The sequence below is a fragment of the Ambystoma mexicanum genome, chromosome 5p (assembly GCF_040938575.1).
Source record: "Ambystoma mexicanum isolate Mex_15411 chromosome 5p, UKY_AmexF1_1, whole genome shotgun sequence".
In the NCBI taxonomy this organism is placed as follows: Eukaryota; Metazoa; Chordata; class Amphibia; order Caudata; family Ambystomatidae; genus Ambystoma; species Ambystoma mexicanum.
In genome coordinates this window covers 689,870,652-689,898,552 of record NC_090930.1, presented here as the reverse complement: position 1 = coordinate 689,898,552, position 27,901 = coordinate 689,870,652, and positions in this window count along the sequence as shown.

The window sequence follows — 27,901 nt, the reverse complement described above, 5'->3', positions numbered from 1 at the left end:
CTTTTGTGATAGAACTGCCCCCATGGCAAGGCTCGAAGCATCAGTTTCAACGATGTAGGGGAGTTCTGGGCGAGGATGTTTTAAGATCGGTGCAGAGATAAATCTAGTCTTCAAATTCTGGAAAGCTTGTTCCGCCTCGGTAGACCATTCAAAACGTTTGTTTTTCTTTAACAAGGCGGTGATGGGCTGGACTATTCGAGAGAATTCGGGGATAAACCTGCGGTAAAAGTTAGCGAAGCCTAACATGCTTTCAACACCTTTTACGGAGGATGGCGATGGCCATTTGAGAATTGCATCGACCTTCTTTGAATCCATACGCACTCCGCTAGGTGATAATATGAATCCCAAGAATTCAACTTCAGTCACGTTGAAAACACATTTTTCCAACTTAGCGAAAAGTTTGTGTTGACGCAATCTCTCGAGGACGATTTTCACATGTTTCCGATGTTCAGTTTCCGATGAAGAATAAACGAGGATGTTGTCAATGTAAACAACAACACACACATCTGTGAGCTCTCTGAGGACATTGTTCATAAAATATTGAAAGGCGGCCGGGGCATTGCAAAGTCCGAAGGGCATGACCTGATATTCAAATAGCCCATACTTGGTGCGGAAGGCCGTCTTCCATTCATCGCCCTCTTTTACTCGTACCAAGTGGTAGGCTCCTCTAAGATCCAGCTTTGTATATATGCATGCTTTTCTGACTTGGTCCAGGAGTTCAGGGATCAAAGGTAACGGATATCTATTCTTAACGGTGATCTGGTTCAGGGCGCGATAATCTATACAAGTTCTAAGGTCCCCTTCTTTTTTTGGAACGAAAAACAAAGCTGAGGAAGCAGGGGACTTGGAAGGACGGATAAACCCATTCGCTAGGTATTGATCCAGGTATTGTCCGAGGTGAAGATTCTCAGGCTCGGTGAGGGCATAAATTCTACTACAAGGAGGAGTAGATCCAGGTATCAAGTCTATCTGGCAGTCATAAGACCTATGAAGAGGTAGAGAGTTAGCCTGATCCTTCCGGAAAACATCTTGGAATTCTAGGTATTCTGGAGGTAACTGGGGAGCCTCTGAGGAAATTGCTGCCAGTGCAACATCAGGTCGAGGGTGACAAGTAGAGACACATTCTGGAAACTGAACCGTTCTTGCTCGCCAATCGATCTGAGGATTGTGCTTCTCTAACCAAGGAATTCCTAGAATAATCTAGAACTGAGGGGCCTTGATCACATCGAACACGATCTTCTCATGGTGTCCATCTTGACTTACTAGCGTCACTTCTTGGGTGGTATGCGTTACTGGTCCGGAGGCTATCTCCGTACCATCCACCGTAGTAATGACGTCCTTTACAGCCTTTGGACAAAGAGTCAGATTCATCCTCAAAACCATTTCATGATCCACATAATTGCCGATGGCACCGCTGTCGACGTGAGCTTCAATCGCATGTAATCGATCCGGATGTTCAGGGCTAATGAAGACCATAGGTATCACGAAATGCGAGTTCACGGAACTGGTTTTAACGCTCGGCAAGATGACCTCTATTCTTGTCGGGCGAGGTTGTTTCCCTGCTCAGAGTTTGTGACCCTGGTAACTGCAGCTCCTACTGCCTTCTTGGCTGGTTTCACCGGACAGTCTCGAAGAAAGTGCCCCGAGTTTCCGCAATAGAGGCATAATTGCAGCTGTTTTCTCCTTTCCCGCTCCTTTTGTGTTAGTGGTCCTTTCAGGCCCCCTATTTGCATGGGTTCCCCGGAGTCTACTCCTTTGGTAGGAGTTGGTGGTTTGGAAAATACTCGAGCATCAAACTTGGAACGATCGACCTTCCTGTTCTGCAGTCTGTGGTCAATTTGAACGACTAAGTCAATATAGTCCGAACAGTCTTGCGGGGGATTCACTACTTGGGCTAACACATCTTTGAGCTCTCCACGTAGACCTCTATAAAACAGCGTAATCCTTTTGTCCTCAGGCCATCGAGTTTCCACTATCAGTCTGTTGAAAGACGCAATATAAGCCAAAAGGTCTTGATTACCCTGTCGCAATGAAAGGAGCTCATTGTCCAAGGTCTGCCCCTGTGAATGTCTTGCAAACAGTTTTTCCATACTGAGCTGAAAAGCTTGAAAATCATGGAGAACCGGATCATCTTGATTAACTAGAGGGATCGACCAGTCTGCCGCATTGCCACTAAGGTACGAAAGCACGAAAGCTACCTTAGCTTGATCAGTTGGAAAGGCTGCTGGCCGGCATAAGAAGTGCAACCGGCACTGATTAATAAATACTGCAAACCTCTTTGGGTCACCAGAAAATCGTTCGGGCGAAGCCAGAGGTACATTCCCAGGTAGGTTGATCTGCACTGGGTTCGTAGAGGATGTTGAAGGAAGATTTGCCCCTGATGCGGGTAACGGAGTTTGTCCGGCTTGTGACTGTAGCAATTGTCTAGCGAGATCGTCTGTTCGCTCCTTGGAAATAATCAGTTCCCTTCTTAGAGCATTCGTTTCCTGACGGGCTGCATGCACTTCTGCTCTTAGTTCCCCAAGTAACTGGGCTAGCTGGTCGGTATCCGAGGTTTCCATAGCGCCTGGGTGGGAGTTTTGCGGTCGGCTTTGCGTTCTGTAACGCTCACCTGATTCCCGCAGAGGCGCCGGTCTTGACTGGGTGAATGCCGTATCTTCACAGGTGATGTGTAACACACGGTTGGCTCTTTGGGCTGGACCTCTGTGCACTGTATGTCTGACTCGAAGAGTAAGATGTCTGCAGATAGAAAATATGGGATTAATGAACTGGGGTTATTGGGTGCCTCTCTCCTCCTCCCTTTCTCTTCTCCTGTAGAACCCCAAAGGTTAACGCCCTCACCTTAGGTAAGTGAACGCAGAGCTCTCCATCTGCCTCGGGGCAGGGTGCCGTAACCAGTTTCTTCACTGGATAAGGGTGCAGGCCTCTTGACCTCAGAGGACTGCTGTCCGTCGTTAACTGCACGAACGGTAAGTTCTGGGCACTTCAAATGTCTTAAAAGTCTTTTGTAATGATATCTCTTGTTATGCAGGGTTCCGGCGATGGCGGATGGCGGGCTGATGAGATAGGCCTTGGGCGAGCAGGGTACGTGTATTTCTGGGGTGCGCGGGGAGTTTCACACGCAATTTCGCTTGCAGAGCGGGGTACGTGTATCCAGTGGGGAGCGCGGGGAGTCTCACACGCGATAGGCTTTGGGCGAGCAGGGTACGTGTATTTATGGGATGCGTGGGGAGTTTCACACGCGATTTCGCTTGCAGAGCCGGGTACGTGTATCCAGTGGGGTGCGCGGGGAGTCTCACACGCGATAGGCCTTGGGCAAGCGGGTTACGTGTATTTCTGGGGTGCGCGGAGAGTTTCACACGCGATTTTGCTTGCAGAGGGGGGTACGTGTATCTAGTGGGGTGACGGGAAGTCTCACATGTGATAGGCCTTGGGCGAGCGGGGTACGTGTATTTCTGGGGTGCGCGGGTACTTTCACTGGCGTAACAGGAGCCCCCGCAGCCCCCGTGGTGCGGGGGCCTCGCCAGCACATGTCCTGGGAGGGGCCCCCACTTGTAGAAAAAATGTTTTCTTTTTTTTTCTTTTTGAATTCCCTCTGCATTTATAAAGAAATGATTTCTGTGACAGAAATAATTTCTCTATGAAGTCAGAGTGACTTCAAAAAGAAACGATGGACCTCATTACGGGTTTTGCGGCAACCGTGCCACTGCTACCAGCAGGTTGCCGCCAAACCCGTAATGATTTACCGGCGCCCGACTTCCCGGTAACACCGGGGGATTACAACCCTGGCGGTCTGGGAAGTCAGGCGCCGGCAAATAGTAAGTCCCCATTTCCATAAAGTCCTATCAGATCCTATGGGAATGGGGACCATAGAAGCACTGGCACTGTTAATAACGGTGCCGGTACTTCCGTGAAAACTATGCGGGTGGGTGCTGTTCTGCCCGGCAGTTCTGACCTGCCCGGCAGGATGGCAACCGCCCGCAGAGATGTAATATTCCATCTGCTGCAGAAGAAGGGTGAGATGGTTTCTTCTGCTGTTTCCTCCCCTTGCCCATGAGTGGAAGATTGTTTCCCTGGTGTTTTCACCCTCTCAGAGCTTTTCGACGCCTGGCGTTGAGATTCGGGGGCAGTGTCCCTTTCCTTAGACTGAGGGAATCGGGATTCGGAAGCAGCCGCCGAACGGTCTGCTGACCCCGACTGTTGGTGAGCCGCCTGGCTGGTGGGTGCCGGTGAGCTTACCAGCACCGTTGTTTACAGTCCGGCACATTTGTAATGAGGCCCAATTTCTTTTTTAAGTGTTAGGGCTCCCCTCAACCCCCTGATGTGTGTGTGTGAGTGTATGTTGAAAGGGTTCACACTTAAATGTATAGGTGGCTGCCTGTGCTAGTGTATGGTGAAAGGGTGCACACTTAAATGTATGGGTGGGTGCCTGTATGGTGAAAGGGTGCACCCGTAATTTTATGGGTGGCTGCCTGGGTGTGCCTGTATGGTGAAAGGGTGCACACTTAAATGTATGGATGACTGGGTGTGCGGGTGTGTACATGGTGAATGGTGTGTGTGCTTGCGTTCAGGGGCGCAACAAAACCTACATTTCTGGGGCTATCCCTTCAAATGTTGGGAGGGGTGCCAACTTCATGAGCGGTATGGGAGGGGCAAACTTATTTGTTTCAGTCATCTAATTTCTTTATGCATTTTTATGAGACTATTCTAGTGCAGCTTCAATGTTACACGCAGTTAACTCTCTTCTTTAAGGTTTAAAGCACCCACTTATGGACTGCTGTGAGAATGAGTGGTCTCCTGTTCCCTCTCTACCCTTCCAATCACTCCCCTGGCATGCAAGTGTTAAACCCACATCACGATTTCAATTGCCTAAAAAATTTGGCATTTGAATGCAGGTACTAACAGTGAATTGCTTTATGTTAGCAATTGGTGGGTTCTTGTTAACAGAGAAACCCAGGTGCTGTTTAACATCTGTGTCCTTTTCTGTCTGGCAACTGCTCTGAATGTCAGCCAGGTCTGGTCAACATAGCCCAACATTTCAGGGGGGGAGGGGAGTGCTGAATCCCAGTCAACTCAATGGTGTTGCACCAATACTTGTGTTTAATGCCTGGATTACTTATTGGTAATGTTCATTACTCCTAGCCCTATTCTTCCTCGTCCCAGTTTGTATGAGACAGTACTTGTGTGTAAGGCACTCTGCCTCATACACAAGTACTGGGATGAGGTAGAGGTACATGGATGTAATGCTTGATTTAGCTACCTGTAATCTTCATTACTCCTAGTCCCACTCTTCCTCATCCCAGTACTTACCTATGAGGCAAGGAGCCTCAACCGTAAGCTCTGGGGCAAGGAAAAGGGACGTGGAGGTAATTCTGGGCCAAGGAGCTGATTTTGGAGGTTGGGGTGGGAGGGAGAGGGGATGTGTGGGGGGGGCAGGATTATACGACAAATTATAATGGCTGTCCATGTCCAGGCTAAGCAGGCATGATATGTGGTATTAGTGGCTAGAGAGGCATTTTGGTGCAGCCAGTCTAGTCATTCCTCAGTTTGGTATGACTTTATTTTAATGGGGCATTTATGATAAAGCAGTCCTGCTAAGTGAATTACCTGGCTAGACTGCCATTTGGGTGCTGCCAGTCAGCCGTTTCTTACTGCAGCATTGTATATTTTTCTGGGCATCTGTGATCAAATGATGTGATATAAGTCATTTATAACGCACCTGCACACAAGTGTTACTAGGCGTGACAAGACAAGGTATGGAAGATAGAGGGAGGACAAGACAAACAATCTTACCAGGCCTTGTGTCATTCAGATCGTGCGTGCAAGTGCGATAACGAGAAGCGCAAGCGGAAATGGATGGGGGAAGTGCAAGGGAGAGGGGAGGGGAAAAACAGGGCAGCACAGCTCTGGGTAGTGCAAGGAGAACAAGGGACTGTAGGGTTACAGTTACAGCCCTAAGTGTATGGTAGGACCAGAAGCAGTGCAAGAGTGACTGATCAAGAAAGAGTCTCGACTCAGTGAGACTCTGAGGGTAGCCAAGCAACCAGTCGGTACAGCAGACAAGTAGGTCAGGTAGGCCAGCAGGGGATGGAGAGAAAGCAGAGGAGAAGAGGAAAGTTGTAAGCTGCTTCCAGAACTTCAAGTGGTCTGCTAAAGCTTGAGAGGGGCAGGGAGGCTATTACAGAAGGAGGCACCTGTAGAGGAGAGAGATCTACCCCCCACTCTCTTCCTGGAGAAGCGTCTAACCCTTAGAGAGTTGTAGGTAGCTGAGCGAAGGGCTTGAGAAGGAAGATATTTTGGAAGAGAGCGTTGGATGTAGTGCGGGCCCCTGGCCCAGACAGTCTTGTGGACAATGCAAAGGGTCTTGAACTTGATACTTGCAGCAACTGGGAGCCAGTGGAGAGATTTCAGGGCTGGAGAGATACGATCCCTGTGCTTGAGGCCAAGGATAAGTCTTGCAGTCCTTTTCTGGATTAGTTGCAGGGGCTGGATAGTAGAGAAAGGCAGATTGAGAAAGAGGCTGTTGCAGTAGTCCAGCCTAGAGATAACCAAGGCTCTGCAGACAGTGAGCTTCTGGGGGAAAGTGAGAAAGGGAAGAGTCCCTTTGAGGAGGAGCAGCTGGTAGTGGGACCTCTTGGCAACATCTGAGATGTGAGGAGAGAAGGAGAGTGGGGTCAAAGATGACACCAGTGTTGTTTGCCTCACAGGAAGGCGAAGGAAGAGGGTCCAAGGCGGGCGGCCAGAGTGAGAGAGGGAAAGCAGGGGCAGGAGTCCAAATGAGAAGGATCTCCATCTTACTGACATTAAGGCAGAGATAGTTGGAGGCACACCAATCCTGAATCGCGGATAGACAGTTGGGAATGAGCGAGAGAAGAGAGGAGTCTGAGGGAAGCCTGAAGGAAAGCAGAGTGTCATCCGCATAACACTGAAAGTTAGAGGAGAATGTAGAGATCAGGTGGGTTAAAGGGGCCACATAGAGGTTGAAAAACCAGAGTGAGAGGATGGAGCGGGAGAAAGGGACCAAGTTGGACCTGGGAGGGGCAGTCCAAGAGGAAGGAGGTCAGCCACTCAAGGGCCTGATCCGTGATGCCCAGGTTCTCATGGAGTCGATTGATCAGGATTGATCAGGGTGGCATGGTTGACCGTGTCGAAAGCACAGGAAAGATCAAGGAGGATGAGGACAGAAGGAATGCTGGAATCAAGGTTAGAGAGCACAACTTCACAGGTGTTCAGGACAGCAGTTTCTGTGTCTCTGGCACTGAAGCCAGACTGATGGTCATGGAGACAACCAACAGATTCTGTGTGGAGAGTAAGCTGGGAGATGGCCAGCTTTTTCAACAGTTTGCCCAGGAAAGGGCTAATGGAGATTGGCCGATAGTTTGCCGGGCAGGCAGGATCGGCAGAAAGCTTCTTGAGGAGTGGGTGCATAAGGGTGTGCTTAACGGTAGAGGGGAAAGAGTGATTACAGAAATCGGTCAAGGCTGGGCGAGGGTGTCAATATGGTTCTTGATGTTCTGGTGGAGCAGGAGAGCACCTGTTTGGATGACACTTTCATAGATCGGACTTGTCTAGAAACCTCGTCAGGTGTTGTCAGAGAGAAAGAGGAGAAAGGAGGAAGAGAGGTAGAGATGGCCAAAGGGGGGCCGAGAGAGGAAGAGGGAGAGGAAGAGTAGATGGAGGACAGGATGTCATGAGTTTTAGCGTAGAAGTGAGATGACAGAGCCATACAGAGGGCCTGGGAGGGAACAGGAGATGTAAAGACGTCAACAGGATTGACCAGTTCTTTTCAGATTTTAAAGAGTTTGGCCGTGTTGTTAGAGGCCACAGAGACACAGGCTTGAATGTGTGTTCTATTCTTGATGAGTATTATTGCTTTGACTGCCATTTTGGTGCAACCAATCTAGATATGTCTAAATGTGGCCTGGCAAGCTTTACTATATTGTTATTACATGTCGACACTGGTCTACCTTGTGTAGCCAGTTGGACATGTTTTCATTGTGGCATAGCATTTTTAATAGCAAAACTTTAATGTTCCTATGCTCTGTTGGTGACTTGCATCTATTGGATTGGTGTTACCCTACAAAACAATTGCAAACACTCCGGCTTTTTAGCCAATTTTCCTCAGACAGTGTGCTGTATGTTATATTAAAACACATATGTATATCTTTCTCCTAGTGCAGTGTGCGGCATATCCTTTCAGCAGCACGTTTGTCCGTATTGCGCAAGTGTGATCATCTAGGCTGGCCCAGAGTGTGGCGCGACCCTTGATTTGTTGCTGAGTTGGGGGGCCCCCTCAGCATGGCTCGCAGGGGGGCCCCCACATCTTGTGTTACGCCACTGGGTACTTTCGCACGCAATTTCGCTTGCAGAGTGGGTACGTGGATTCAGTGGGGTGCGCGGGGTGTTTCACACAGTGTGGGTCCTCCCAGGTGTGCCCTCTACCCCCACCACAGCCCCTGTAGGCAGCCCACACCACAGGGGACTACCCTGCACCCCTGGTAATGTCCCGCAGGCAGCCCATCCACCATGGGCATGCCCCCCAGCCAGGCCACATGTCACCTTGCACTAGTGATCACCAACTCATGCCCCTCTGCACCCCCAGACCCCCAGCATTGACGGGCACCTGCCAGTAGGCCCCAACTCATGTCCCCCTGCACCCCCACGCCCCCAGCATTGACGGGCACCTGCCAGCAGGCCCGACTCATGTCCCCCTGCACCCATACCGACCCAGCATTGACGGGCACCTGACAGCAGTCCCCTACTCATGTCCCCCTGAACCCCCACCCCCCCAGCATTGACGGGCACCTGCCAGCAGGCCCTGACTCATGTCCCCCTGCACCCCCCACCAGCATTGATGGGCTCCTGCCAGCAGGCCCCGACTCATGTCCCCCTGCACCCCCACCCACCCAGCATTGACGGGCACCTGCCAGCAGGCCCTGACTCATGTCCCCCTGCACCCCCACCCGCCCAGCATTGACGGGCACCTGCCAGCAGGCCCCGACTCATGTCCCCCTGCACCCCATACCCCCAGCATTGACGGGCACCTGCCAGTAGGCCCCGACTCATGTCCCCCTGCACCCCCACCCACCCAGCATTGACGGGAACCTGCCAGCAGGCCCTGACTCATGTCCCCCTGTACCCCCACCCACCCAGCATTGACGGGCACCTGCCAGCAGGCCCCGACTCATGTCCCCCTGCACCCCCACCCACCCAGCATTGACGGGCACCTGCCAGCAGGCCCCGACTCATGTCCCCCTGCACCCCCACCCACCCAGCATTGATGGGCACCAACTCATGTCCCCCCCAACACGTCATAAAGATGCCGAATCATGGGCCTCATGTCCACCAAAATCCCACAGCACGCCACCCCAGTCTTGAGACGCAATTAATTTCCCAATCCACCCCACACTGACATGCCTATCTCATGACACAAACCAAAAGTCAACTATGTATATCAACACATGTCTGTCACACACACACACACTGGGTGCCATTGAATGTGTAAACCCACATTTTGACATGCATGAACCCAAAGAGCGAATCCCACACATGGAAGTAAAATATCTAAATGTATTATGAACAAAATGAATGTAATGAAATGAAAGCATAACAAAATTTCAAACATGAAATTAAATGCATGTCTAAAACATAATAAAATGAAATGTAGAACCAATCTAAAGAAATCCAAAAGAAAAATCGTCCAAACTCTCCGTCCACCAAAGCAAATCCAAAGGAAACGTAAAATGTAAAATCCATTGATCCATGGTGATTTCCCAAAAAAGTTCTCAAAAATCCAATGTTCAACTATGTACAACGAATTTTCAAAGGGTCCATGAGCCCAACGAAAGAAATGAAACTTATCAAAGAAACTACCTAACAAATAACTATATACAAAAGTGTGGGGCATAGTCCAATCACCCCAAACTAAAGCAAAACAAAAATGAAACCTAACACTAAAAACTATATACAATGGTGGCGGGCTAGTCCAACGGCTCACTTTCTGATTTCCTGGGCCAGGGCATAATCAAACTCCTGCTCTATGTCCTGGAGGTGGTCCTCTTGCATGGCCCCGAGGGTTTGCAGGGACGATGCCATAGTCAACTCCAACTCCCTGCAAATTGCCTCCAGGCACTCGGCCCGCCTCAGCACCCTCCGCATGGAGTTCTCCACCCTGACCATTGTGACCTGTGCCTCTTCCGCCTGCCACCGCTCCGCACCTATGGCCTGGCCCAACCGCTGCCACACAGAAGACACTCCCAATCCTGGGTCCTCCTGCCCTCTGGCCGATGCCTGCCCCTCGGATGTTGATGGCCCAGAGCCATCATCGCTCCCACCTTATTGCTACTGCTGCTGTGCCTGTGCCCTGGCTCTTGCTGCCTGCACATCCTCCTGCGGCTGGGGTGCAGTTGTTGTGGTGGCCACCCCTGCTGGACGTCCGACTCCCGACTGTGGCTGGGATGTGTCCTCCACCAGCCTGGCCGCTGGGTCAGAGGCAGCTCCACAGGGTACCCAGGTGATACATGGGTGGGAAGATGGCATGGAGGACGACTGGCGCATAGTGGGTTCAGGTGAGGAGGGGGTCAGAAGAAGATCCAGCACAAGGAGGAATCCAGCACTGGTGACCCGTCCCAGTAGCTCAACACGGTCAAAGAGGCATCCGAGATGACGTGTAGTGTCTTCACGAAATCACTGCAGGTCACCTCGCATGTCCCGTTGATGCAACGCTATCCCAGCCAGGACAGGCTCAACCCGGTCCCGGATTGCCACGTCCGCAGGGAGAGGAAGGCCAGTTGTTGTGCGCTCATCCCCTCCCTGAAAACAGATCTGGACGTAGGCATCCCTGCTGGTGCAGGATGATGCAGTCACAGGATCGGAGACAGGATTACACACAGGCACCTCCGTGGCGGCCTGTGCTGCCTCCTGTCCCTGCCCCTGCACTGCCCCACTAGCACCAGTGGAATCCCCACCTCCAGACCCCGTGTGTGTCCCTTCCACAGCCTTCTCCTCCTTCAAACCCCCCACCAACCTGGATGACCCCATGCCATCTTCCTCCGTCTGACCCTGTGGTGTCTCAGCTGCCCCTTCTGCTGCCGAGGAGTCCACCTCCGACCTCCGCCTCTTGCGCCTACCCTCAGCAGCTGAGGCCTGGGACGCGGCAGCAGACTCCTCACTCCCCGACGAGATGACAACCTGGAAGGGGAGCCGGACCTTGCGTCTCCCACTTGGCGGGGCGATCCCTGCCGCTTTGCTCCACAGCACCCTCTCCACCCTCTTCATCAGTTGACGCTGCAGACAGGGAGAGATAGAACACAGGCATCTGGGCACTGTACAATGGACTGATACACACATGACAGTTGTACATGAGTGGCAGTGTCAAACTTCAGACATGGCATCATACTCTACAACACACATGTCATTTCAACTCACACACATAAGCAAATCAACAGGAATATTGCACCAGGCAGCACCATCCATACACAAACAACAGCACGAGCAGCCGAAGGCGAGCCTGACATCACATGCAACACGGGGAGTGCAGAACACATGCAGACACGCCACCAGACTTACATGATTCTGTACATCTCCACCACCTGTCGCAGTGATGTCATCGCCATCCATGTCACATCTGGCATTCAGCCTTCTACATGTCAGTGTCACATGCATTCATGTTGGTTCACAGTTGCACACTTGTCAAATACACACAAATGCACATGTACATAGTGCAGATACATGTAGCAGTAACCAGCATCCATGTGTGACACCACAACCATGCCACAGTACATACATATAACTTTTATGTATGTGCACCCACACATGCATTTGGCCATCATGCTTGCCAACACATATGCCATCGATGTGTCTCACACATGAGAGGAATCACATGTGGCAGGTACACGTCCCTGTCCATACGCATCCATACATGGCCCTACAAAGACATATGTGCAACCTGCACACTCCTGGCACACCACAACACGCACAGCGTCAAATCAGTATCCATGTACACTCACCGCTCGACTCCAGACGGGTCTGCCTCCTAAGGAACTGGATGTGGAGCGCTGGGCGTATATGTACCACAACCCTCATTTGGTTGTCGGTTAGGTGGACCCGGCACCCCTCGGCATCCTCTGCCTTCAAGAGGCGCCGGGCCTTGTTGAGGGTCCTGGACCTGAAGTCCTCCCAGCGCTTCCGGACCTGTAGAATGTCGCGGACTGGCACCCCCTCCTCGTTGATGGCAGTCACGATGTCCATCCAGATCTTCTTCTGTCCTTCATTGTCGGTGCGCAAACTTCCGAAGAGGGCATCATACTGCCCCAGGACTTGCCCCACCAGGACACCAACTTCACCAGCACTGAAGCAGGTAGCCCTCTGCCTCTCTGGCTGGGGGTTGCCAGTGATGCCAGATGGTGTTGTGTCTGACATGGCAACCCCAGAGGCAGGTGTGGGTGGGCAACTGGGTCCTGGGGCTGGGCTCTGGAGTGATGGTATCACAGTCGGGAGTCTTCTGTTCTAGCAGGGGTGGTCACAGCAACTGCACCCCTGCAGATGGCTGACATGCAGGCACCAAATAGCTGGGCACGTGGGCAGGAGGCAGGCAGGCAGCAGCAGATGGCAGGTGGGAGCACGCTTGGGGATCTGGGGGGCAGGAAAATGGCCTTTTGGGCAGGAGCGTGGTCTTCCGTGTGTTGTTGCCTGGCCAGCTTGATACGGAATGATTTGGCACATGAAAAAAGTGCATGTCAGCGTATAAATCAAGAAAAGGACCTAAGCGCGTAAGCACATCTATGACGTTACACGCGCGGGCGTTTCCCACAACACAGGTGCATGTTTATTGTACACATGAAAAAAGTGCACGTCCGGGTGTCACTGCGTGTGATTGGAGGAAAGGCCCTTAGCGCGTAGGCACCTAAGTGACGTTGCATGTGTGGGCTGGCTTAAAAGGTACGTGTCGGATGCCATTTTATTGTACGTGCTTTTTGTGGAGAGCAAGCGGGTGATACTTGTACTTCTTGTCGGTTCACACGTGATTACTTCACAACGTTTCCAGTTCGTACTCCCTGTTTCCTCAGACTGCGTTCATTTCTTCTTTTGGCGGGGGTGTTGCCAACGCACACAGGCGCGTCTTTTTCACGTTCTTATTCCAGGCAGACGGTGAGTCGCGCACGTATTTACCACCTGTGGTTGCCCCGTGTGTCGCGTACCCCTTCAGAGGTCATTGTGTAACATGTGTACGCTTATTTTTGTATTTCTTGGTGCCACAGCGTAGTGCGGGTTCATTTTTCTAGGCACGTGGTCTACCAGGGGTTGCGTGCATGTTTACTTTTGTTTTTGGGGTGCCTGTGCGTTGCGTGACCCGTCATCTTCCCCCAGGGGTCACAGACAGCCTTGCTAGAGCACTAGGGTACGAATTCCATCTAGTACCCTACCCCTTTCACCCCAATTGCCCAGGACAATTGTTTACTGCAACTCACATACGCACAACAACATCAATGCCATGGTTGGGAGGCGACCAAGCAGTAAGGGAGGCAAAGGTGGCCGACCTCCAAAAGGTGGGCGCAGTAGGGGACATGGCCAGGATGTGCAGAGTGCCCCAAGAGGCCAGTGTGTGGAGGACCAATCAGGGCCACCTATGACCCCCCCAATGGTTGTGGGAAATGTAGCTGACACCATCCCAGCTCAGCCCTTGTTAAACCGGCCCATTTTGTCAACAGAACCGGCACAGGATGACTCCCAGGCTAACTTCCAGGTCACTAAGTCTAAGCCACGTGTGGCGGTGAAAGTTGCTGTCACCAGGCCACGTGGATCTGGGGCAGCAATGTCATCTGCTGCCCCATGTAGCCAGGGTGAGGAGGCTGCAGAGGCAGCTGCAGCTCAATCCACCCCAGCTCTGAGTCTCCCAGCCGGGACAGTGTCGGTCCAAATTCATCACACCGACGTTGGTCAGGCAAACATCACCCTGCAGCCAATGCCTGCACCGAGACCTTTGGTCATTGTGCCTTTGCAAACTTCAAGTACCCAGTCCACCTGCGCTTCTGCCCCTAGCAACCAGAACGGCGTAAGCCACTGAAGATCTGCACCGCCTTCCAAGAAGAAGAAGGTTGCTCTAGCACTACAGGCTGGGACCCTAGTCACCGCTACACACTCCGGCACGTCAAGGAAGCCTAGCTTCAATGACGCCGAACTAGATGCACTTGTGGCCTATGTGTTGGCACATAGCCGCGAAATGGTGGTGACTGCAGGGTGCAAGACTACGCCTGCTCAACATAGGGCCCACTGGCAGACCATCGCGGAGTGCCCTTGGATTTGTGAGGCGCACAGCTGATGATTGCTACAAGCGGTGGAATGATCTGAAATGCAGAGCAAAGAACAAGCTGGCTTCCAATCATGCCTCTACTCTGGTGACTGGCGGTGGGTCTCCACCAGAGGACGACCAACTCACTGAACATGAGTCTGTCGCTGGAACCTTCGTCACAGAGGAACAGATCCGAGGCGTGGGAGACCTACCAGATCTTGAAGCATTGTCCGGTGAGTGCCCATGCATGTGTGTGTAATCCATGTGTATGTTGCTTGGATGATGTGTTCTGATTGAGTGCCAGGTGAGGGTGTGTAGTCATGACTGGTATGGGTCACCCATGTGCTTCCTCCAAAACATTCCCCGGACTTGGTTTTGGGTATGACAGTATCCCTTCTGACCACAGTAGCAAATTTGCACCAGATTACTGCAGTTCCCTTCAACTGTCATCTTGCATCAACATTGTTCATAATGTTTTCCTGTTCATTCAGCCTGATTGTTTCAATCCTTGTCATTTTTATGATGTATTTTTCTGCCCTATTGCCTCATAAGTGACATGCTTCTGTCATAGATTACACCCCACAATGGCCCACATTTATTACCTTGTTATGGGAATGATTTAACCATTCAGGCTGATTGAGTAATGGCATGCTCACATTCATTTTTGGGCCCTGTTTGAATGTAGAACATGACTGTTGTCTTCTGTCATGTTGAAGTGATCAACCATTGATGCATTCATCTGCCTGCCATCACTGTATAATTGAACACTGGATGTGTTGCAGTGTGTGGCACATGCATATTTTGTCACACTGTTTTGCATGTTTCATCTCATCATGTCCATCTCACATGGATGGGTGACAGTACTCATTCACTAACATATGGCTGTAGTTGTCAAATGTACCATGGCTATGCTACGTGACATCTGTGTGATGGCATGTGTCATGTATGTGTATTGGACATACCACTCACAGGCTAATGTGTGCTGCCAGTGCAATCCAGCATACTGCACATGTGTTGCTTTTCTATCTTGGAGTCCTCAGTGTGTGCTTTTTGCCTCCCCTTCCAACTCATTGACAGTGCATGCATTGCAGAGTTATATTCATGTGGGACATGGGCAATTTATGTACTGGATCTCTGCCTCGTCAGGCCTATGTGTGTGCTATTGTGCTCATGCCTGTTTCCATTTGTTATCTGTCATGTTTTTGCAGGTGATGAGGCACTTGATGCTGTTGAGGAGGAGGGGATGGTGCAGACCCAGGAGGGATCTTAGCCACAATCGGGCACCAGTGGAGGACGTGGGGTGGTGGTGGGTGAAAACCCATTCCTCCTGCAGACCATACTGTCCACGGGTGTGTCTGGGTACACCTCCGGAGAACTCTATGAATCAGGTGCTGAATCGGACAGTGATACATATGTGCCATTGCAGGTGAGTGTTTCTGGCAGGGATGATGTTCTGTCCAACCCACCTGCACCAGGGGTAGACCCCTCTATGGGGATGTCAGTGTTGAAAAGTCCGCCTGTGGCGGTTACGGATGCAGGGTCACACTCCACAATGTTTGCTCCTGTTCCTGGGCCAGCAGATCAAAGGAGGAATGCAGTCCTGCAGCCTCAGGCAGTGCCATCACAGCAAAGTGCAGATCGCCTTGCCCCAAACAGGTGTGGTGCCTGTCAACACGGTGGCCGTGCGCCACCAGGCAATACAGTGTGGGAGAACTCCATGTACAGTATTGCAGCACAACAGGAAGCATCGTGTGAAATAATGGCTCAGGCAATGGATAGGGTGGCCACTTCCATTCTCCGCCCTGAAAGGCAGATGGAGCTCCAGCAACAGTCAACAGACTCCATTTGCCACTCACACAGGGAGGACATGTTGGCATCCAACAGGGACCGACGGGCTGGACTGGAGGCTCTGCGCGAAGCCATATCTGTAGAGTCACAGGGAAGCCCTGAGGTTAGAACACGGGTTCTGTGGAGATACTCTGAGTGAACTTGAGGCTTCCTGGAATTTTAGGTCAGAACAGCAGCTGGAGCAGCTCACACGTTCATTCTCAGCTGAGCTCCAGGCAACCCGTGCGGAGATCCGGGCATCACACGAGGCCATGCATGCAGAAATGCAGGCAACCCGTGAGGTGCTGCATGGGGATCTCCGTACCATTATCCTGCAGAACCAAACCTTCCAGACCCGCATGCTTGCTGCCATGGAGGACCATACCAGGGCTTTGCGTGGGCAGTTCTCCCACTGTAGCATAGCCGTGCAGGCCATGAGCCCATGGAGGTATTTTTTTTTCCAACATCCATGCATGTGGGTGTTGGGATGCACCCTGTACCTCGTGCCTCCTGGGTTGCCCCCCCCCCCCCCCACTGGTCCACACATGGCCATTTTTTATTTTTATTATTTTTTTCAATTTTCTTTTTTACAGTGTGTTGCTTTGTGTGGCTCCCGTGGGCATCCACTGTGTATTCCAGCTGGGCACATGCAGGCTTGTCCTGTCTTTGGGTTAGATGCTTGGTTTCCTGACACAAACACACCCCTCCTGCTTCCCCTTTCCATGGGCTTGCAAAGGGTGTGACCAAGTGACAGCAATTTACACAGTGACATTGGGCTCCCATGGGTTGTGTGGGCAGTCTGTAGTCAAAACTGTGTGTACATCCCTAGTGGGGATTGTTGTTGGATTCTACAATGCATGGTGTATTGATATGTGCGTGTGGATCCATGTCTTTCTCCTTATTTACATGTAGGTTCTTCATGTCTTCACAAGGCCATCTCCTTTGCAGATGCAGTTCATGTTGTATGCAGTACACTGACACATTTGCCTGGCAGCAACACTCTGCAGTTGGAAGGGGTCGATGTGCTGCCTTGGTCAGGTTGTGATACTTGCACTATTTTGATTTTTTCCTGTCTTATATTGCCACGCTTTCTTCCTGTACTGATGTATTGTGTTGCTGGTAAGTATTTGATCATGTGTGGTGTTTCTTATTGATTACTGAGAGCATATTGTCTGTGGACTGTTTACATTTGAACATTGCACTTTGTGACACTTGTGTCATGTGTTGTGCATGTATTTAGTTGCATTCACATTGCATACCATGCCATGGTGTGTTGGGTAGCTGAGATGGGGAAGGGTTGGGTGACATGGCAGTATTTTGATTTGGTATTTTGCAAGGTGGTAATCTTTCCTGCTGCATGAATGTGTGTCTTTTTGTGACACAGCATTGGGTGTCTTTGAGTAGGTAGGGATGCACACAATGTAACACTTCCAGGTGAACAATCTCAGGCTGCTATGGTTGTGACAGTTGACTGTCCCTTTTGCCATCATCATTGATTGTCAGCTGGTATGTGCCAGGGCTGTGTGCACTCCGCAGGGGTGTGATTTTAGGTGAAGTAATTTGCCACAAGCTGGGTACAGGCTGCCTCACCACGTGCCCTTTCACCTCCCATGCGCAGCGGCCGTGCATGTGGTTGGGGATGTGGGGGCACCACCATGTCCACTGGCACGCCCCGGCGTGTTGCAACGTTGTGCAGGATGCATGCTGCCATTATGATCCTGCACACTACTGGGGGCGCATATAGCAGCTGCCCACCAGAGCAGTCAAGGGAGCGAAAGCGTGACTTGAGCACTCCGAGTTGCAATATGGGCTGTGTTGTATCTTACCTCGGGTGGTGTGGTGGGGTTCTGAATCAGCATCATCATGTAGGTGCTCAGAGGGTATGCACTGTCCCCTGGGGAGGTGATAATGGTTCTCATTAGTGGGGTTTTCCCTTTTCTCAGTTTCTGACATGCATGAATGTGCAGAGGCATTTATACTCACCAATTAGCCATGTGTCGCCATGCCGGCCAGCTTCCAGGTCCCGGTTTAGGGGTGACATTCTGAAAATGAAACTATCATGGCTTGACCCTGGATAGTTGGCATATACTGAAGTGATTATTCCCTTGGCATCACATACAACCTGCATGTTGATTGAATGCCAGTGTTTGCGTTTTCGATATATGTGCTCAGTGGCCCTGGGAGGACATAGAGCCACATGGGTGCAATCAAGGGCACCTAGCACTTTGGGGAAGTGTGCCACCTTGTAAAAGTCCTGGACCATGGCCTACCTTTCTGCAGGTGTTCTGGGCATGTATATGTGCCTGCCGACTGAGGGGCATGTAGTCATGATGGACAACACCTGGTGTAGGCAGCGTGACTGCGTGGCACCCCCCCACTATGGCACTTGTCCACTGAAATGACCCAGTAGCCAAGAAGTGCAGTACATTGAGCACCTTTTCCAAGGGGCTCAGTGCTTTTGAGCACAGGGTGGGTGATGTGAGTTCATCCTCCCACTCCCTGGCCAGTTCTAGGATTATGTGTGGTGGAAACCTGTATCTCCCATACACCTGGTCATCAGGCATCCCAAAAAGGCTAGTCCTGGGTAAAAAAATGCAGAGCCTGGCTATCCTCCTCCTCCTGCGGTGTCCCACGACCACTGCTGCGAGGAACGGTATATTCGTCATAGCGTTTGAGCTTGTTTGTTGTTTGCGCGCACTTTTATGCTGAGCGGACCCGCTTACGCCTGCTTCCTGCTGGCATACGTGTTTCCGGATTAGCACGTCTTTATTGGCGCACGCCTTTCCCCTGTTCGATTCCATGAATACGTGTTGTTGGCGCACGTGTGGGCGTTGCAGGCATTTACATCCTGTATTTCCCCCGTAATGTCCACATTTTCGCGTGTTGTTCCCCATTCCGCATGTTACACCCCATGTTCCGCCCCCTTTTGTTTTGTGCGTTGCGCTATGTGCGCTTTCCATGTGCGCGTAGCACATGCCGTTTAATGACGTGTGCGCCCGCGTGCGCCAGCCAACCACGATTTTAGTGCACATCCCAGGAATACACGCGCACTTAATTCCATGGATCGATGTGCGCGGCTTTGGCATGCGTGCACTGCGATTTTCATGTTTGCGCTGCGATTTTCCCGCTTGCACTCCCCTTTTCGGCACACGTTCATTCCATGAATCAGCCCAATAGTCGGGACCATAGTTTCGAGATCAGTCCTAGTTTGCTTGTATTGCGGACCCAGGATCACTAGTTCCAAGAATTTTTGGGATTGTTTCACGGCAGCTGTATTGAAAATAATCCTGCCAAGAGTTTTGGTCAAGTTCTCCTTTAGTCAAGGCTATTTGTTTCAGGTAGTTAGCACTAGCCAGGATTATTGCTGACTTGGACCTATGCAGGTTTTTTATTGAAGTGAGCAAGTTGCATTTAGCTTCAGTGCATTCGCTATTAAACCATCCTTTGGGTGTATGATTCCCTTTAGTTGTGACAAGCCTCTTATACGTTCCTGACATACCTGATGTCAGGGCATGGAATATAGAAACCGCACTATATGGTGTTTCAAGAGCATCTAGTAAAGAGTTCATTAAGCAACAATTTGAGGAGACAATATTATTCTGTATCGTCAGTGGGTCCACCATCACCCATCCTAGGGTTTGTTTAGCAGTCAGTAAACTGACCACATGGTTAAGCTGCCATTTCCTTTATAAGCAACTGGGAATGGGGCACCCAACTGGTTTGCCGGTCCTGTGCCTCATTCCCCATGCCAAATAATCAGCAAGTGAATTGAGACAGGAGTGTATGTAGAACTGGTTGTCCTGTAAGGGTGAATTAGTTGAGAGGAAGTTGACTGAAACATTTTAGGATTACAGAGGGTTGAAGTCCAAATCACTCACAATGAATCTGGGCAGTGACTTGGTCACAATTCTCTACATGAGGTGAACAACAGCAAACATACTGGTGAGCAACTTTGGTTTTATTGATTTTGACAGATGTCTGGGAAATGACTGTGTGTTAGGAGTAGTGAAGTTTATGGTTTGGTTTACTTTTTCAGGAAACAGTTTTAGTTTGGTTTGGACCTATGCACATGGATGTAGCCTATATAGATAGTATGGCCTTATAGATTTTTAGGATTTTAATCAGCACAGCTCTGTAAAAATAGAATTGTTTCCAATTATTTTATGTTTTAAATCGTCAGAGATTTCAATTTACATTCTGAATGAGCACACATGCTGCTGATACTCAAGAACAGATTACAAATAACTACAGGAATTCTCCTGGAAGTTCGGACATGTTTGTAAAGAATGTTTTAGAATTATGTGATTGTGCCTGTCTAGGCTATTGAAAAATATGCCAGGAGCACCCTTGAGAAAGGACATATGAATGTCCGAAACACATTGGGTATATTAAAGTCAAATGCTAATAGATCACTTTTAGTTAAATAGGTAAATAGAAGTGTAGGAGGGAAGTGAAGCAAACTGTCCTGAACACTTTTTGTATATGCCTAGATTTGTGCTTTATTTTAAAAAGAGAAGCAACATATGTATGTTTGTAATACATACATGTTAAATTGAAGATCACAAATTATGGTCTGTTAGAATGTAATTTGTTTGAAAGTCAGATATATATATTTACAAAAAAACATTTTGTGAAGTGTATCAATTTCTTTTAAATCTGGTGAAGGGTCTATCCCTAAAGGACTGCAATTGGGTGACTTATATTCTTCAACAAGTTTTAGTAATCAAGACATTGTCATGCCAAAATCACATTGCCTCTGGAAAATCGTTGTGTTCAGGTCTATCCTGCGCATGGCAGGTGTGTACTTTTTTTAGTCCCTGCCACCTTCCATCAATCAATCAATCAATCAATCAATCAAATACATGTAAAGTGCACTGTCACCAAAGGCATCATGGCGCTATCTAGATACAAAATGAAAGGTGAAGTTTCAGGCAAACAAATTGTTTTTTAGACTGCATTTAAGCAACTCAAAAGGTTCAGTACGCCGCAGCACAGCCAACAAGGTGTTCCAGAGTTTTGGCCCAGCAATGGAAAAGGCTCTGCCTCCCACTCATTGTCTAGGTTAACTCAGTATCTCCAATACCACTGCATCAGCAGATCAGAGCATACACCCCGGGAAATTGCGTTGAATTTGATCCTGAATGGCTGGGCAGCCCTTCCCATTCATTGCCCGATTGATAACGTTCGCCCACATACTATGTGGCACAATCAGTGGAAAGTACCTGATGCCCAACAAGCCTCTCAGCTAAATATGTGCCAGGTAGTGAGACAGGCAGACCACAGACATGTACCCACACACACACAGAGATATTCAATTTAGCCTATGTTGCTCCTTGGCAGTGATGGGGAAGTGGGGATGATGGCTTGATCTCTATCTTCTGCCGTGCAGACTAGAGAGAAAACGGAAATCAGGGAGAGAAATGTTGATATCATTGTTATGGATCCTGATCCAGACCCACTGCCTCAGCAGTTGCAAATATTCTTACAACAGTTAATCTGCCTCACAAGCTCTGTCATGAATTACTTAGCACCCTACATGTCTTCAATGTAAAACTGAAAGAAGCCTGTCTTTTTCAAGACACATGCTTTGTGTGCTCGTTTTTGGCAGGGGGCACAATTCGATGCCTCACACATTTTGCTAAGTGCATGCATTAAGTCACATGCTGGCACCTATCGTGCTGCAGCCATGGACAGTGGCACACCTATCCTCAGTGCTATTCATGGAACTCTAAGGACCAGCATCTAAGACTGCACTCTACCAATAACTTCCTGTGATTAGCTGGAGAAACCCTTTCTGGGGGCTCTCCTCTGCACAGACCGTGGAAATGATGCACAAAGGACAGATATGTGTGCATATTCTATGTAGTAGGACTTCATGCTGTTTGGCTGGCCAACAGGCAACGTAACAGTTCCACAAAATATGTAACAGGATCACTACACGGATATATGTCCTGAGATGTCGGCAGTGCTTTGTTGCATGCGTCAGTCAAAAGGAGTGTGTGGGAAGCGAACAAGCAAAGGTTCCTGTTGACTCCATGTCAGGAGCTGTCTATCCTCAGCTCTATTGCACACTTTGAGACAAACAGTTAAATACGTTGACTAATGTCTATAGTCTATGTCGCATGCTGAGCCACTCAGATCCAAATCCCAACTTACTGACCCTCTCCATGGCCCCTCATTTCCCCAACCACAATTGGGGATGTACACACATGCAAACACAGGCACACACGCTGCTGTACTTGGGAGACGTCTTGACCTCTTGAGGATTCCCCCAGTTGAAAGCAGGACCGGCTTTACTATTGCGAACCTAAAGTGGAAAGTGAGGATGTGTTTGTTACTGTACTATACTTGTGATCAAATAGTTAATACACAAAACAATAATAATTAACAAAGTAGGTCCTCACTAAGACAGGTAAAAAAGAGTAAGCATGTTTTACTGTGTTGTGGTTTAGTGTGCTATTGTCAACCCTCTGCTACGTGAATTCTGGCGATGTACATTTACTTGCATTTCACTTATAGACTTAAACATGACACATGGGTGCTGCATTACAATAATTTCCCTTGGGGTGCTAAAGGCCAGGTCCACACAAGTATACTTAGGCATGTACACACACATGCACTCTCTTTCCTCTCTCTCACTCTAGTGTTCTTTCTTCCGCGCTCTCTCTTTTTGTGATGGAAAATTAGCATACCAGAGGCATCTTGGGCAGGGCTGGCACGGTCACAGTCAATCCACAAGAGATTGTGAAGGGCGGTCCTCTCGCTTAATGCTCGAATGACATCCAAAATGACATCCAATCCTGAAATTGACTCAGTACACTTCACCATGCACCGTGGCAGCTGCACATTAGCTTCAGGTTAATGCTTTACGGTGTAACAGCTGCTCCAATGCCATCACAGCTACAATATTCACTTGCAGGTGTCCTACTCTCAAATAGGATGGGCCAATGAGTGGGGCCGGGCCTCAAAAAGGGGAGCAGGCATACTGGCACATACGTGGGTTTAAGAAATTGGTGAGTGATTTATATAAGCAGATGCTGAGGGCGTCAGGAGGAAGACAAACAAAGGAAGCAGAGGAATGGAAGAAGGGGAGAGAGGAGGAAGAGGCACAAAGGAGGTGGATAGCAAAGAGACTGGGGACATACAAGGGGCTGAAGAGAGGGGGCATAAAGAGTATGGGAAGAAAGGAGCTTAAATAGAGAGCTGGCTTATGGATGAAGTTAGAGGAGTGGACAAAAGAGGGAGAGAGATTGTAAGTGGAGGGTGGAATGGGAGACAAGAAAGTTGGTAAGGGAAACAGCAGGAAGGAAGAGCTTGATAGGAGATATATGCAGGAGGTTGGAAGGAGATGCAAGGATGCAAGGAGTGTTTGGTGGAGATATTCATGAGGAAGAGAGAATGAACATAGAAAAGAAGAGGAATAGATACTCAAGGAGATATTCAGGAGGAAAAGAGAAGGAACATCAAGGAGGAGGGAAGGGGACACAAGTTCAATGTTGGAAGGAGAGAAAAGGGGACAGCTGGATGGAGATGCAGGAAGGAGGTTGGAAAAGGTACTAAAGGGAGAGACAGTGAGAGAGAGAAAGAGAGAGAGAGAGACCGTAAAAAAAGAAGGTGAAAGGAAGTCACGAGTGGAGGTGAGAAAAGGTATGAAGGGAGATGGCCAAGAGATGAACAGGAGGAGGTTAGGAGGATGGGAGGAGATTTGCAGTTTGGGACTTAATTAGAGTATATGGAGTCAGCTGGTAAGGCAACTGCAGAGGATGAGGCTGGCATAGGTACGAGAAGTAGTAGAGAGGAGCCAAATCTGTGGAGAAATGTCAGGGAGGTACGGAAGAAATACAGATTGTAGAGGAGAGGACAGGAGGTGCAGGATATGTCCCCCTTAGGCACAAGGTGACTAATAACCATCTAAAAGAATATTGAGGACAGGGCTTTGGTGAAAATAGTTAGGACCCTGAGGTCGGGAGGTGGTCAGAAATCAGAGGTTGAGCCTTTAGGTAAGCACAAGATACCAGCTTTTTAGGTAAGATCTGGGGGGGTTTCAGGCTTATCCTGTCAAAGCCTCCACCCTTGTGTGAGGCTAGGGTGCAGGTACACGTCTTCCTAAATTCACAGAAATAGGCTTCTTCCTGGAACAAGATGCAGATCATCAACCAAGGACACAAGAAAGAAATGAGGGGACTTTTAAAAACCCTAGGATCGAGAGTGACTGTGAACTGATTATCTAAATCCAGAACTAGATGCGGGTGGGATTTACAGGCTAAAACATGATTTGTTGAATTTGAGCAGAAGAAGATGTTCTGTTATTGTTGAGGTGTTGTGTTGCTTTTCTCTAGTTTGATTCAAATTTAAAAACCTACCTAACAAACATCTTCCTTGTGTTGATCCTACTTGGGTGTGTAACCGTACTCAGAGGCAGGAGTGTGTACATCATCAGGAAATGGCATGAAGGCTCAGAAGCATTCAAACAAAATATGTGGCAGGGCCCTAGGATGTGTGACAGGCCTACATGTTATATGGTTGTATCACAGCTGTGTGGACGTCTTTCAAAGTAATCCACTTGTAGGCTGATTGGCATACTCACAGAATGTTGCTCTGTTGGACTGGGAATGGAGAAACTGTATGCAGAGGTGGGATATTATTTTTAGACTAGGATTGCAAGATCTGTTTTGGGGCCGATACATGCAGACTGAGTAATGAAGAGATTGGCATATAAATAAACTATTGTTTTATTTCTGTTTTTTATTTGCAACTGCCTACAGAGAGGTGACATAAGCAGGAATACTCGAAGAACAAGGCAGGGGGCAAGTTATACTATGGGGTTGTTCTATGACTTGGGAAGTCCTAGTGCATCCTTGGGATACCTACATATGGTACTGAGAGTACACTCTAGTGTGGAATATTAAGGGACTATTTGGGAGACCAACAGACTCCTAGGGAACAGTTAAAATGTTGGTGTATCCCATACACTATCCCTAGGATTCCATACATGTGGGGTGAGCAGGGAATCTGTAGCAGATTAATTAAGGCACAGACAGTCCACCTTGGAGACCAACAAGAACCTGGGGAGACACCCTAAATCTCTTGCACCTAGCACCTCTGTGAGAGCCAGAATATTTTAGACGCTCTGGCACTCTAGCATATCCTCTAGGAAACAAACATACTATCTGGGAGACACACCGACTCCTGGGAAACTACATAGACCAGCATAGACATGTGCAACCATGTGGTGCACTGGATTCTCTGGGTAAGAAAGATAGATCCTGGAATGCACAGATGCTCTCACAGACAGTGACTCTTGGATTCCTACACCGACTATGCTATATGAAGAAGGTCTGGGTGCCCCTATAACTCATGTGGAGAAGGGGAACATCACAGCAATATACACAAACTCTATACATGGGATAAATCAAAAGAAACAATGGAATCAATTCAACATTGGAATAAGTCCTGAATCATATCTAAACTAGACCAAGAGCCAGAAACACAATTCTACATTGTATTGAAACGAGATACAAAAATGACCTATAGACATGTGACATACATGCAAACATATAGACACAAATTCATCCAATCATCAATAATTTGTGTGAAACACATATTTGACATATTTGTCAACCTTTAACATAAATATGCGCATAAATGCTCATGTGTGAATAATCACAAAGGTTATCACAACACACATACATATAAAAGGTACCATAATGTTGGAGATAAAGAGGTACACAGTAACTCTTTACATCAATATTGGGTTCAAAATATAAATCAAGGCTCCTGTATGAATCAATGTGCAAAAAAGGGATCTATATGAATCCCAATCCTTATGCATCGAAACGACTTAACTACGTTTTGTACCTATTCATATTGCCTAAAACATAATTTTATTTATCTCCAACAAAGACACTATGCTATGCACACACACATCTAGGCCTTAAGGCATGCTGAGGAAGACCCATAAAGTACAAAGCTTCCCTGGAACTCATTGGAAGACCCACAAACTCTCTCAGGCACCTTGGTACATCATTGTAATTGTTCTTTTACAAACTGCTTTATAACAGTTTCTGAGCTCAAGACTGGGATTCAAATCTGTGTTGCTATGCATTGGCTTGTTTCCAAGACAAGCGCGTTACCCCTGAGTTATCCCCCCGGCCTACATGCAAAATGATGCGGTAAATGCACAGACTCTGTAAGACTCAAAGACATTATGGGCCTGATTCATGGTAATGTGTTTTACAATGGTGCAAGGCCATAGGAACACGTTTTGTGAATCAGGCCCTTTGAGTTTGCTAAAAACCCATGCAATATCTTTACTTCCCCTTCAAATAACTTGAGGGCTTGGAATAATCTGACTAAATTGCCATTGGTATGCTGATGATTCTCAGATTTGTGTTTTCTTTTTCATTTCTGATCAACTTCATTTTTCTTATTCGCTGCCTTTCTTCTATCACGTCAGCATAACACATCCAAAATCACAATTATTTTCCTTCTTGACTCTTCTACTTCTGGCTGTTTCTTATCACATCACTCTTCTTACTCATTCCTGTCATTTTCAACTTCCCCTTTTTTAACTTGCCTTTCCTGATCCCAAGACTCTAATCCTCATCTCGTTTGCTGCTCCTCACTTCCCCTTCGTCTTCCAGCCTATGCTCTTTTCTTCCATTTCGTCTTCCTCTCCATTCCCTTTTTTCCAATGTACTTGCCTCGTTTGGATGGCCTCCTATTCCCACTCATCTTCAGTTCTGTTTTCATTGTGTTGTTTATAAATGCATTCATGACATAGCTCCCGTTTACATTTCTTTTATATGATATGTATGTTTTATACTCCACTTGTATAATTTCCACGAATTCCCGTTTTCAGCACCTTCAGTATCCCTTGTCCCTGTCCTCTGTCTGCCCAGTCCTATTTGCATGATTGTTCTCGCCTTGCCCCCAAGCTCTCCACGTCTTTGCCATACTCACTTTCCTCATCCAGCTCCAACTCTCTTAGCCTTCTATTCTTCTCTTAAAGCATATTTTCGTTCTTCCAATTAACAAGAAAATGATAACATGTTGATTGCCTTTTCTAGGCATGCAATTTACTCTGCTACTTTGTAATTTTGTACAGCACTTCAGGGTAAGCTCTATATTAATTGAATACATTAATACATAAATAAATACCCGCCATATGATATGGGTACCAGTCTATAGCACTGCAATCCCTAACAAATAATAGTACTCTCTTTGCATATGTGGTCAATAGCTGAGTTGGCAAATTACGTGAGTATATGGCCAAATGGAATCAATGCTTGACGAATGCCTATACATCAGTCAGAACTATTGGATTTGTAAATGCTAGTTTCATTGCGTAATGCACTTGCATAGGCTTTGGTGTTTTCAACACGACAATACAAAAAGAGACCAAGGGCATTTTAACGACATAGGGGTTCAGCCCTACAACGAGCAATGGACACTCACAAACCAAAGAACCCGTGTGTCACTTCAGACTCTCCTCCTACTAAAGGACTACTCAGTCCGTGTACCAAATAGGTACTGAGTAAAGGTTTTCAACAGTAGATGTTAATACATATAATTTTACTAAACACAATCAGAATCTGCAATAAATCTTAAAAACAACATACAAAAACATGATCATAAAACATACACAGTGTATTACATAGGTACGAACAGCAATAAAACATGTCACATATTCTAAAACCACAATATCCCTAGTGTAAACTGTAGAATATTAAAAAGACCTTACAGTAGACGATCGATTATTGAAGGTTGAAGTTACCTAAAGTG